Here is a 13,926-nt window from a genome sequence, read left to right on the forward strand (position 1 = left end):
CTGGGTAGTCTCTGACTACCCCACTCCCCCCAAATCCCTCTGTTCTAAGCCACTGACAAAAACAAGGTGAAAGAGGATAATCACGACTGGACCATGTTACTGGCTCAGGTAGAAACTGGGATTCTTTGTCAAAGCTGGTGCTTTCATCTCATGGGTGACCCAACCCAGCAATTTTACCTTGTTTCTTGTTACCTGACTTGATGTTACCTTCCATCAGGAGGGATAAACACAAATTTTTCTTCATTTTTCTCTTTATGCCGCAGCTGCCCATCATGCAGGACAGCCTGTGGGCGATGCAAAGCCACGATGCAAACTCGGGACATCGCAGGGGTCCATCTCCTGCCTGGCCACCTTGCAGCCCAGGGAAGGCAGAGTCTGCCCAAGCTGCCGATCTCCACTCTTCTCTGCCTTAATTAGTGTTTTACACCACAGGAACTATTTGTGCCGTAATTGGAGCTTTTCTCCTAATTACTAAGAAACAGCAACAAGAAGCCTGTGAAAAACTACTGCTAGCTGAAGTGTGTGAAAACAGGATCGGTGCTTGGGTTTTATTTCATATACCCACCCAGCTACCAGTTGTTTAGCAGCTTCCCCAAACCCCAGCTTGCACTTACAGGCAGCGGTGGATTTCTAAACCTCATGGACCTTGACCTATGGACTTCCCTAAAACTTATCACAGTGTTTACGCAAACAGCCCTGCCCTTACATTTGCCTCCTATTTTCTACTCCTTTCATCGCTGTTCTCAGACTCGCTTTTTTCAGTTCCCTCGATGATACAACAGGGACAATTCATTTTGCCTGGAGCTCCCACTGTAACTTGGAAGTGAGGGGCTGCTCTAAGAGAAGTAGCATCAATAGGAGTATTTTACACATATGTCCTGAAGATAGGAGCTGGAGAAATATCACCTGTAGGAGTTATAAGCTATGCAGATGTCTTTCAGTTTTAATCACAGCAACAGTTGGAGCCCCACAAACCTCTTCTGCCACCTACATGACAAGGTGAGGGGACAAAAGGAGGATTGTCCCCACCGAACATTAGGTGCCTTAGGGAAAAAGCTGTAGTGCGGTGGAGAAAATGGCAGGTTTTCTGTGCATGCTGGGATCAGCCTGACCGACACTTCACGCTCTGCTTAAATTTGTTAATTGACAGATGGGCTTGGACTTGTAGGCACCCCCAAAATAGTAGTGTTCTTTGTGGAGCTCATGCCCGGTTGCTGACACAGCTCTAGTCTGGATGAGACATCGTGTGTAACAGAAAGTGGCTGGAACAGGACGTCGTAACAGGGAGTGTTGTTTGCAGGCTAAAATAGTGGGGAATAAACAAACAAACAAATAAATAAATAATCCCCGGCTGCCCTGATGATTTTTGCATGTTTCCACATTTTTATTCACCTATAGCTGTGCAGATGTTTGCCAGAGCTGGACCACTTTTGCATTTTCAAGCCTGGAGGCTGAAGCTTTAACCCCGTGTTACTTGGGAAGCATCCCACTGCTGGGGGGTACAACCACAGCCCAGGTCTCCCTCCTCTGGGCTCTGAATGGCATGGTTAGTAAAATCCATTAACTGCAGCAAGCTGGCGTATTTTTTTCAACTACCTTTCTTTGACATAACTGCTATGCTTTAATGAATTTCAGTTTGCTTTGCATTTTTATGTACCATATCCATCCTTGCATATCCTAACACGAAAGCTGTTCCCTGCCGCCTTCCCCTACCCTTCCCGGTCCCCCCAGAATCTGGATGTGGCTGAAACAGGGAAACAAACGTCCATAGCATAACGAGAAGGTGAACTCCTAGCACTGAAATCAGGACCAAATCCCGAAGCCCTTTTCTTATTTGTCCTTTTTTTACCGTTAACTTTGCCAGGGGTTTGTCAGAGCAGAGACAAAATCAAACCCAAGTAAAACACTGAATATGATCTGCAGAGCAGTCTCATCTCGGAGCAGAGATTGCAAAGAGGATTCCTGCTCCATAAAAACATGAATACACACATATATAAAGAAACTCAGAGGCTTTTGTCTGTGGGAAGATGAGAGGTGAATAGGGATCAAAATAACAAGATGGCAATGTAGCTTTCTAATAAAACCCTGATACCTTTAGAGTAACTGGTCCAGGGTTTATTTAATCAGAAAAATAGCTGGGAGTTTAAATAACCAGCAATATAAAGCCTGCACAAAGGGGAGAGTGGGCAGGCTGAGTCGGATGTGGCGGTATCTTGTGAGAGGATATGATGCTTGAAAAAAGCAGTGACACATGCAAACTGCCTACAATGGCACCGGCTGGATTGAGGCGAGAGATAGAAACAGTATAAAAAAAAAAAAAAATTATTACAAGCAACAGTTGTAGGCCTGCAGGGCAGAAAGGGAAGGGAGAGGAGGAAGCATTGCGATAGATAAGGAGGGTGAGTGAAAAGGCGAGGACACCACGCCGGGAATGGCAATTACTTGGGCTGTGACAGGGGAAGGAGCTCAAAGGATGCGATCGGGGACCGCGGGTGCTGTGCCGAGCTGCCTCCTTCTAGGTCCACCCCGCTGCAGACATCCCTCACAGCCTCCTTCTCCCACACGGAGCCTTCTGAAGAATTCCTTTTCAGAGGAAATTCTGCACGTCTGGCTTCAGTGCAAATAAATATGCCTTCGGTTTAAGGCTTGAGGAAACAATAGTCATTTCTTTGGGAATGACTTTTCACAGAGGGGGGAAAATCCACAGTACTTTTACTTCTAGGGAAGTTTTAAGATGTTCTTTACAGCATCCTTTACTAAAACATGAATGTACTCTGCAGGGAGTAGCTTTCCAGTCAAGGCTCCTGTTGGCTTCAAATTAAGTTGTAATTAAAAAAAATAAAATGACAGCACTATCCATGAAAAGCTCTTCTACATTTTCTGTTGAGCAATGTTATAGTACTAGGTCAAGGGCTTTTGCATGATCCATGTACTGACAAGTGCTAGCAAGGAAGCAGTGGGTTTATACCGATATTTCACTGTGAAATTCCACATTTGCAACTCTTTTTGGCAGTAGGTGGTACAGCTCTGAAACTAATATATTAGTTCAAACTGTAGTACAAAATGTGGTATAAATTAAAGCCTGGCTATGCTCAAAGCCATCCTACAGCATGGCGAGATGAGGCCCTGGCGGGTCACAGACCATCTCGCTTTCCACCCTGAATAGCAGCGGCCAAGGGTCTAATTGCATGTGACAGTAGTTGGTCATAACATCTGGCATTTAAAAAAACAAGGGAGGTCATTGTTAATCTGTTTCGCAAAAATTTCAGCTTGTTTCTGTGGTCCTAGATGCAGTTTGTTTTGTGGTTATGAGCTACATGGTGCCATTAAAACTTAGTCTGCTGGGTGTGCTTGCTGAAAATCGAGGGCTGGAGAAGCAGAGGTCACACAGCAAGCAGCTCTCCATGTCCATCCATGCTGTTTGCAGGAGTATTTGATCTTTATTTTCCTTATTCCTCCACCTTTGACCCATTGTTAGGCCTGGGAGAAGTAGCGACAGCGTGGTTGAGCTTCTCCTCCCATCTGTGCCCAAAGCCGGGGGGAGGTCTGGGGCCACGCGGTTCCCCTGAGAAAGTCTGGTGTTGCTGAGCCGGCTTCCCACGCAGGCGGTCCGGATGCTTGCTGGCCCTCTGTTATCAAACATATTTTCCTCAGTAACCTGCGAGAACATCACATCATTGTAATGAAGTCTGCAGAAGGAACAAAGTCTTGGGGGTTGGAAGAAAAAAAGGGAAAGAAAAAAAGGCAAAGGCAAGTGGTTGGTATGGGGGGCTGGGCTTGCTGGGTGCAAAGCCCCATGTTCAGGACACCCTTCTCTGTCCTAGGAAGCAGAAACTCTTCAAAAAGACTTACGGACTGTGTTAGATGCTTAGTATATATAGGTTGCCACAGTAATTTAATGCCCAAAGTGGTGCATAGGCTCTGGGCTGTACAGACATGGGGTGGGAATGCCACCCCTCTGCTGGTACTGACAACTGCCATCCAGACCAGGACCTCATAGACTCAAAGATAATAAAACAGATTTTGTCAAAAGGATACTCTTTACTAGGTCAGGGTAATTTAAATGCTGGGGTTTGGCGAGAATGATGGCTTACAAACATCTGAAATGTTCCTAATACATGGTTTTACAGTCATCTTAATGCAAAGATAGTCAAAATCTTAGTCAAAATGAGAGTCGTACGCGGCTACTGCCATCAGAGGGGAGTGAGTGTGTCTAAGCCATTTCCAAAGCTTATCATAAGTTCCCACAGGAAGAGATATGAATGGCATGAAAATATTACACTTCAAGCAGAGAGATTTAGGAGGCATGTGAACCATGCCGAGGAGCTGGAAGTGGAATATCCAGTTGTCAAAATAATGCTGCGACGGCAGCCGCCGCGCTTCCTGCATTAACATGTCAGAGCCGGAGTGACAGCAGACGTCAGCGCCATGTGCTCGAGGGGGTGATGGCCTCCCAAACGCGGCTAGAAGAAAGCCCTTCTAATTTCGGTTGATTGCTTTTCAAATGCGGCTCATTCAGATCCTCTTCGTTGCATGAGCTCATTAGGGAACAGCTACAGGAGGAGGTAAGGGGAAATTAATAACGTGGAAGGTGCCGATCGCAAGTGGATATTGCGTAGGTATCAGAAAGACAGTGATCTTCTGAGCCAGGAATACTTGTTCAGACTATTGCTGTTACAAGTAAAAAAGATTTAAAACATGAGCAGGTATTAAGAGCTGCGTGACTTCTGTATTGCTTCGTGCCTTTATCATCAGTGGGTCCGAAGCTCCGCTAAGTTAGCGTGGTACCAGGAGCGGTGCCATGTGACAGTCTGAAAAAAGATGTCCAAGATGGTATTTTTCATTTATAGGTAGTTAGGTATTTCTGTCAGTTCTGTCCTCGTATCACTGCATCTTGAAAAGAGAAAATAATTATTCCCATATACGGGTAAAATGTCCTAAAAATTGCCTTTTTATAATGAATGATTGTTGCTTGCTAAAATTCATACCTGTGTAGAAAACCTAAATCATCAGCAAAGGTGGCAAAGAGGAAAACCCAGCTCCTCTTCCCTGGCACAATTCTGCTTTCCCATGACATCTATAACCTGAGCCAGGTCTTTGCCGAGTCCTTCACGCTTCTCCAGCACAGAAACTCATTTCTTGGCAGAGATTGAAGTCCCAAGGAAAAAGTGAGCTGCGTTTCGCTCAGGGGCAGTGAGAGGCTGGGGCTCTCGTGTCTGGTCCATCGCTGCCTCGTGGCTTTGCAGGACGAGAGCTGTACGCTCTGGGTAGTGTTCTAGCAGCATCACTTTCTACCAGCTCTTTCTGGTAAGGAGTACCTGGCGGTGAAGGTGTTCACCATCCTTTACGACCTCCAAACCTGGACACCATAATAATGAAATCCCTTACCAACATTTCTGGAACTTGAATTTCTGAGATTAATTTACTTAAGAATTTCAGTTTCAAATTACTAGTTGAAATACTCTGAAAGTTATTTTTTTCAGTCTGGGCATAGAGCACTCATTTGTTTCACTATGACGAACCAGAAGTTTGGAGCGGTGCAAAATGAAATATTTCAGGGAGAATTTTTGATTCAATTAACTTTGAGGAGGGGGAAAAAGCAAAATTATTTTAACAAAGGCAAACATCTGTAAAAATTATAATCCATTCCTCAGAAGTACTTGGGAAGATAAAGCAACGTGTTTGTTGAATGAATAGTTCTCAATAGCCAGGTTCAGGTTTGGCCTGTTGCTGTCGCTCAGCGTATTACAATGACAAAAATTGAAAATACAGCCAGGCGTTGGTCAATTTTTGCTATTTTAAGGGTGGAGAGTGCCTGTGGGGAAGAACCAGTCATGGCGGTTTGAGACTGGCCATGCTGGAGAGGGACCGGGGTCCTGCACCCCTGTTCCATGAAGACCTGCAGCAGCCCAAAATGTGAAAGTCCCAATTTTAAGGTGATGACGCCTACGCTGGGTTTGAGGAGGAAGAGCAAATCCTCACCCGGATTCACGGGCTGCAGCCGTGGGGAAGCGCATCGCACCTGCCCGGGGCTGCCGTACCTGCCAAACCCAGCCCAAAGCCGTGGTGAGGATGGGGGCGGTGAAGACGTGGACCCCTTCACCGGGGACAGAGACAGCGATGCTGCGGTTCCCCCAGGGTACCCCGGGCTGTAAGGGCCGCAGCTAACGAGCTGCAGGAGGAAGGCGGCAGCTCTGGCCTTGCGGCTGGCCCCTCTCCCCCTCGAAGGGATGTCTGCACCCGTGGCCGCGTGTGTGTGCATGCAAAGCTTTGGAAATTTCCATTTTAATAAAAGCAACCTTGGAGGAGCATGAGCAATAACCTGTCTGCTCTTTGGCACTGACAGTTAGGTTGTCCTGTAAAATGAGATTTTGCTACCCCAGCGCAGCGATCTTGTTATCGACTCCAGCTTGCATCAGCGTGCTTTATTAGAAGACAGCAGAAATAATTCTTTAGACATTAAGCAACGTCTAGTTTCTGCTTTTATCGGGCTGGCTGAGTGTGATTAAATCAGATCCAGAGGTAAGCCCAATAAACTCCTGGATCTCTGGGCTCAGATATTTGGTCCATCTACAGATGCTTTGAAGTCTGGCGAGAGGATAGAAATTAGGTCTTTCCTGCTGAGCCTTTTCCACTCCTGCTGCCTCTTGAAAATCCAGTTTTCTAGGTCTGACCTATGTACTTTGGACTCTCGGTTTTATTAAGGGAGGGGCGATGTTACCCGTGGATCCATCCCCTGCCTGTTCCCAAGCTCAGCTTTGCTCAGCTGTGACTCCAGGCTTCGGTCCCTGCTCCAGAGTGATGGACCTTCGCCCAGGCGAGGGTCACTGCAGCCACGCGCATGACCGATGGGCTATTCCGGCGCTCCGGTCCCTTCCAAGATAAAATCAGCATTGCACAGCTTTATGCTTCTAATCGCCTGTCTTCACGTGTAATCAGCAGCCAGTCCCAACGCCCTGCCTGTACCCATCTTTTCTGTCAACTTAGATAGCACTTTTCATCTCCGAAGGCATCAACTGATTAACCAGTTATCACAGCTCTTCTAAATCTTCAGTGGATACTTTTGTGCTGCTGTTCCCACTTCTGCCATGGGAAAGACGAGGCTGCTGGAGCTTGCGGAGCAGCACAACCCATGGGAAACCCTGCGTTGATGCTGGGCATGGCCACCCCGGCAGCATGTGGCGGGGCACGTTCCTCCTTCAGCGAGGGCTGGCTCCCAGCATTGCTTCCAGCATTGCTGGAAGAGGAAATTATAATGATTCATTTGGACCAGGACCGTAACATTTAGCTCCTTTCTCCTCCTTCCCAGAGTATAAATTTTCAGCCAAAACCCACACAGATGTACACCAGAGAAGGAAATAATCTGCAGATGTTGACTGTTCCCAGCTCTCGCCTCGTCTAAGGGGCCAGCGACAACTACCTGGGTCCTTGCCAGGTTTCTGGGTGGACTCCTCTTACTCACAACTTTGTGTTTTAATATTATACCACTCTTGGCCAAGTATCTACAGGGTTGTGAATTGTCCCCTGAGCTGTCATGAGAGAGAGAGACGTTTAATGCACAATAACTATTATTTCCCAAATATTGATGCCCTCAAGGCTTGTGGGATCTCCTTTCAATAACTCAGCCTCCTGCCATCTAGGACAGTGCTGTATATAGGAGGACGCGTGGTGAAATAGCACAGGGAGGTGATTTTTCTTTTCTTTTTTAAACTGTGTATATCACATTAATGAAGAAAACATAGGTCTGCCTGAGGGTGCTGTGACCAGCTTCTCTGCAGGATTTCATTTTGCAGAGCGATGCCAGCCCCCTGTCCTGGCTCCTGCCCTTCTCTGCTGGCTTTAGCCTCTGGCTCAGCACAGCCCTGCCCTGGGCGCAGGTGCCTCTGCAGCACGTCGTATAGACACCATCGGGAAGGGAAGGTGCTGGGAGCAAGGAAAGTAAGGTCTAGGCAATGGTGCAGCATCCCCCCCTCCCAAACCACCCTGTGCCAGGGCAGCACTGAGCCCACGTCAGACTGAAACAGCTGGGATTTGGCTCAAAGCTCGCAGAGTGTGTCTCCAGGGGAAATTAAAGAAGGAAATTAACAGCAGCATCTTTTATTTTCATAAAGCACTTAAAAGCACCAGATGCATATGATTTTTATTTTTGGCTCTCTAAACTTAGGCTTTCATATTAAATTGCAACTGGCACTTGGAAAACTCATTTTTAGTGGATTGCAGAAGGAGAAAAGCGTGGGCCAGATGCCCATGAGTTTATATTCTTTTGACCAACTTGCACAGCTCTGCTCATGCCAATTAATCCGGGTTTCCAGAACTACAAAGAAAACCAGGAAAACACCACTGACCTTGCTGTTCAGCTCTGTTTGAACAGCAGTACTTATCGCTGGTACAGAGCCAGGACAAGGCATTGCACGGCTGCTGCCGCAGCAGGGTTTGCACCCACAGCCTGGGTGGGAGCCATTGCTGCAGAATGAACGTTTGCTGGGACTCTTCAAGCCAAGAGAAGCTGGCTTGGTTTGTGGCTGTCTGACAGAGTAGCCGGCGTTTTATTTTCCTTAAAATGTCTCTTGCATATAAAGTCGTGATCGCCGATTTGAGGTGGCGAAACAGTTGTGGGGCTGCTTGTTCCTCCTGCGTGGCTTTGGCATCCCTCTTTGCCGAGGGACCAGCGGAAGGTACCAAAACACCGCGGCTCCGCAGCTCTCGGCTTGCTCCTTGACGAAGGGCTTTTTGTACCTCCTTCCCTCCAGGTGGTTTGGAAATGGTGCTGTGTATGGAGAGAAAAAAAAAGCAGTGGGTGTTGCCTTCCCACACAGTCATTGTTCTAGCTGAACAATTTTAACTGTTGATATGAAATCTTTATTTCAGTAAACTTCCAGCTAAATGTCAAACTACAGCCATTTCTCCTGTAACTGTGCCTTTGGAAGCATGATTGTTAATATTACTGGTGTTATTTTACATGACTTTCGCAATGTGAACAGCTCATTTCTCCATGAACAGTTCATTTCTCCAAGTCCAGAAGGAAAACTTCTTCATTTAACTTCAAAAAAATTATTTTTCACTAAACATGAAGGAACAATGAACAATTTGAGGCACACACAGGGCAAATATGTTATTAAGGCTCTGAACACCAAACCACAGTGTGATAGCAGACATGGGTCAGTGCTTTTTTCCATGCTTGTGTTCCCTGAGGTAAAACTGCTCCTAACGGCGCTGTGGAGGGCGGACACAATTTGGAAAATGCTTCCCATTGCTTAAGCCCTGGAAAGTAAGGGATAAGCAAAATTTCAGCTCCTGGCAAGAAAACGAACTAAAAAGCAAGGTAATCTATAACGGTAGGCTTCTATAGGCAAACTGTAAATGATACGGTACATTGCCATGTGCCACACACTGAGACAACTATTTCCAATTTGTCAAGAGTCGCATTTCTTATATACCAGTGGCAGGGCTTTATTTTTCATCCGGACTCTAATTAACACGTTGATCGAGCTCTGTGTCTCAATGCTCCCAGGGTGTTGGTGGCCGTGCCAGGCGTGTCTTGGGGGACGGCTGGTAGGGCCCACGCGGAGGGTGCCGGTGGACACGGCGGGCGACGTTTTAAACCGCCCGCTCTGCCCCTGCAGGCAGCTGCCGCCGCATCAAGTTATGATGTCGCCCACTCCTTTCTCAAGCAGCAAAAAAAAAAACCCCCTCCACCACGCTGCCACGTCGCAGCCCCGGGGGTGGGACGGCAGGAACCGCCGAGAAGGTGTCCGGTTGGGAGCGCGTCCCCAGCGCCGCAGCGGCATCGCGCCGTGGGAGCCCGCGGCCCCGAGAGGCACAGACCGCTCGCGCGTAAGTACGGCTGCCTGCGAGGCGAGCACGAGCTTAACCGATTGCATTAAACTCCTCCGAAAGGGATCCCTGTTTCGCTGGCGTTCGGCGACAAGCCGTAATCCTGTGCTAATAAGCCCGAGCTCCTGCTGCAAATAGTTTACAGCTGAGGCCACGCTCGCATTGTTTTCTGGCTTCACAGGGAAGGTTTAAAGGGTTTTACGGGGAGTTTAAAGCAGGTTTAGTTCTGCTAACGCCGGCGTAAACCAGGGGTGGATCAAGTAACTGCAGCATAAACACAGAGCTTGTTTTCGAAACTCCTCAATCTATTTAGGGAGCTACGTATGAATTTAGATTATCACCGAAGGGAACGTGCCCAAGTGAACATTATTATCCAAAAGTTTCTATCAGCCTGATTCAGAAAAAACCCTTTTCTTCCTTCTCTTTACTCATTTTTAAAGTTAACTGGCTGGAATTCAAACAGCAAAACACATAATGAAGTAAATGGGGCAAATTCAAACAGCCAAAAGCATAATGAAATAAATGAGACAAATTCCTTGAACTGCACCTAACATGAAAATGAATCTCAGCTGCTCATTAGAGACTGCCAAGCAGGGGACATGGGCAAATTAAATCACAGGAAGTAGAGGGAGGCATAGAAAAAAGGTCAATTACCTAAATCTCCTCTTATTAACTGCAAAATATTTTTTCAAGATTGAAGGTAGTAAAATATGTTAGTGGCAAATGGCAAAGCCTCTTTATGTGCTTAAAGTAAAAAGCGAGGAGTTAGGCAGAGCAGAGGAATGGGTAAACAAGGAATATACCACTTTATTTTCAGGGTGATTTAGCAGTGAGTAATTCTCACCCGACATACATCCAGGTGGTTGCTTCCTTACTCTCTCTGGCAAAATTCATACCTGGTTTCCTCAGGTTAATTCAGATTTTGCCGGAGATTCGAGCGCTGGTCATCCAGGAGAAGGAGGGGTTGTTGGTCCGAGGCTCATGGGTGGGCAGCGTGGGCAGCGTGCTGTCTCTGTGCACGTGAGCGGCAGATATCACCCTGCGAGCCCGAGCAATGGTCCTCCACCTAAGAGAGTCAATTCAGCTGGGATTTGTCGGTCTGCCTAATGCACGGGCCACATAACCTGTTTTATTTAACACCACCAGGCTCACTGAAGCAGGCGGCAGCGGGGTAAGCTTTGTGGCCGGGGGGGGCCATCACCTTCCCGTGCCACTCCGACTGGCCCTCGTGGGCATCTGAGACCCAGCAAAGTTTTTAAAGCTCTCCCATCTACTTACTACAAGGCCTTTTTCATCATTGTTCTTCAACACACTCAGTTTTGCTGGATTTTCCCTTGAAAGCATCCTCGCTGCCAGAGAGGGTGGGAAACAGGGAGCGTGCCAAAAGCTGGGTCTGCCTTGGCGGTGGTATGGGTGGAAAAATCATACCTTGGGTCCTGCTCTGGAGGTCACCGCTGGTCTTCGGGACTGCTGGAAGGACAGCAATTAACAGCCATTGCTAATTGACCTAATGTCTCTGGTAGCAGCACGTACTGGAGGATGTGGCTCATGGGAGGAGGATGTGGCTCATGGGATGCAAAACCAAAACATGTCACGACTTGGATGTTATCTTTGGCATGAGCAGCAAAGGAAAGCTGGCAAAGCCAAGCAGCTTGTGTTATCACTGAAAAGGGGGCAGGAGGAGGAGCTGGGGAACTGCAGCTGTCCCTAGAAATCGTCCTTCAAGAAGGAGTGAGCACCAGAAAGAGAAAAAGGTGATGGCCAAGCAATGTGGAGATGTCAGCGAGAGATTGTGCCAAGCTCATCTTTCTGCCGGTGGTGTAACAGTCCCAGAGTACAGGGGAGAAGGAGGTGCTCCTAGACAGAGGCTTTAGGGTTGGCACCATCTCGTATGACATTCTCATAACCAAGCGAGGAAGACGTGGCCTCGATAAGACAGCTATTGGGTGGGTGGAAAACTGGTTTCACAGTTAGAAAATTTACCATCAGTTCACTGCCAGAAAGGGAGGTAATGATGAGTATGAACCTGAACCCACTACTCTTTCGTTGTTTCTGTTCATGATTTGGAGGAGGGATGAGACTGTTGTTATTTGAGGTGCAGCTGAAAGGGATTTAAGCACAAAGGAGGACAGAATTATAATTCAAAGGGACAAGAGAAGTAGCCTGGAGAAAGCCCATGGTTTGTATTTCAGTGGACAAGCTGGTGAGTGAAGGCAAGCGGGGTGGGGTCTCGGGGGGTGAGGGGAGCTGTCCCGGTGTAGTCATACATTTGAGTTATGGTCTAGCCATGGTGATACTGCTCAATTCAGGGTTAAACATGATGCACAGGCCTTTAAGGAGGACCAGTACTCCATAGCTTCTCTATACAAGCCTGATTACTGTGTATAAACTACGCAGGCTTTGCTAACGGCTATGCCCTTGAAGAGGGAACTAAAGACTGATAAAACGAAACATCCTGCCCCAGAAGGTGCTGAAGGCCAGATGATGGCCAAAGAAGTATGAACTAAGGGAAAGGTAAAGGTGGCAGGGGGAGATCGCGACCACCGACTCAATTCAAGGCTGGAAGAACTTGCCCCCCCCACACCTGCAAGGAGCATGCATGAAAATTTACATAGCAAGCAAGGCTAATTTAAATGTAACTGACTAATAATAGATGAGAGGGTGTCATGGTTTAACTCCAGCCAGCAACTAAGCACCACGCAGCCGCTCACTCACTTCCCCCCCAGCCAGTGGGATGGGGAAAGAATCGGGAAAAAAAAAGTAAAACTCGTGCGTTGAGATAAGAACAGTTTAATAGAACAGAAAAGAAGAAACTAATAATGATAATGGTAACACTAATAAAATGACAATAGTAAAAATAAAAGGATTGGAATGTACAAGTATTGCACAATGCAATTGCTCGCCACCTGCTGATTGACGCCCAGTTAGTCCCCAAGCAGCGATTCCCCCCGCCCCCACTCCCCCCAGTTTATATACTGGACATGATGTCCCATGGTCTGGAATACCCCTTCGGCCAGTTTGGGTCAGCTGCCCTGGCTGTGTCCTGTGCCAACTTCTTGTGCCCCTCCAGCTTTCTCGCTGGCTGGGCATGAGAAGCTGAAAAATCCTTGACTTCAGACTAAACACTACTTAGCAACAACTAAAACCGTCACTGTTATCAACATTCTTCTCACACCTAACTCAAAACCATAGCACTGTACCCGCTAGTAGGAAGACAATTAACTCTATCCCAGCTGACAGAGGGTCGCTACTAACCAATGAATGTAAATTTAGGCGGGTTTTTACTAATCGTGTAACAGAACAAATACGTTGTAGTTCTTTGGTATGGTGTGCCCGCTTTGTGGAGTTACCACCTGGCACACATCTCTGCGCAGTCGTGAAATAAAGAAATATCTCGGCTCTGTGTGTAAGATTGGCTCGTTGCCCAGTGGCTACCAAACCCCAGTTGTGGGGCAGCACCGGCTGTGCTGGGAGCCAGGGTATGTCAGCGGGCGGGAGGCTTTTGCCCTTGGGTGCTGCACTTCAACAACAGGGCTTGGCTGGGGACAGTCCAAAGGGAGCAATAAAAATAACGAGAAGCAGTTGGGATGTAACCGCTGCAGGAAAGCCAGAGGAGAGGGTAAGAGACACTGGTGAGATGTGGTGCGGTCCTTAAGGACGGGAGCCATGAGGAGGAAGAGGGTTCCTCTTTCTCCTTGCCACTTAGGACAAGATACGACGGACTTAAAACTGCAGTTTTAGGGGGGATGAGCACATCTTTGTGGGCTTTTCAAGGCGCAGCCCGACATTTCCCGGTAGCGCGCTCTGCCTCCCCTGCTCCCAAGTCTGTGTAAGCCGGGTTTAGCACAACATCCATTCCAGTAACTCACGTGGCTTTCGTGAATTAACTACTTAGCCCGTGGGAATCATACCATTATCTTCGGAGGAACTAGAAAAATAAAGAGTGCATTTATAAGGTTTTTATTGTTTTCACCCCACCATCAACATTCCCTTTAAGAACATCAAAAGATTAAAAAAACAGATAGAGACATCTGCCAGCATCTCTGGAGATGAGTGTTGCACTTTCTTCTAATCCAGACCAAGTCTTTGGAG

At 47.4% G+C, this 13,926-nt stretch overlaps 2 protein-coding genes across 6 annotated transcripts in view; both read left to right on the top strand.

Annotated features, from left to right (window-relative positions):
- Window positions 1–13,926, top strand: part of LOC142031462 (carnosine N-methyltransferase 2) — a 438,402-nt gene that overhangs the window by 33,174 nt on the left and 391,302 nt on the right. The gene's annotated exons all lie outside the window — the stretch shown is intronic.
- The window catches only part of HNMT (histamine N-methyltransferase), a 42,849-nt gene that overhangs the window by 14,975 nt on the left and 13,948 nt on the right, over window positions 1–13,926 (top strand). For 2 of the 4 annotated variants that reach the window (XM_075028935.1, XM_075028938.1), the window contains exon 1: window positions 9,680–9,834. The exons of 1 other annotated variant lie outside the window; for it this stretch is intronic. The gene's annotated coding sequence lies outside the window, so the exon portion shown is untranslated. Of the gene's footprint in view, window positions 1–4,423; window positions 4,566–9,679; window positions 9,835–13,926 lie in introns of those variants that run through there. One more of the 4 variants, XM_075028936.1, reaches the window with a different exon arrangement.

Source organism: Buteo buteo, chromosome 5 (genome assembly GCF_964188355.1).
Source record: "Buteo buteo chromosome 5, bButBut1.hap1.1, whole genome shotgun sequence".
In the NCBI taxonomy this organism is placed as follows: Eukaryota; Metazoa; Chordata; class Aves; order Accipitriformes; family Accipitridae; genus Buteo; species Buteo buteo.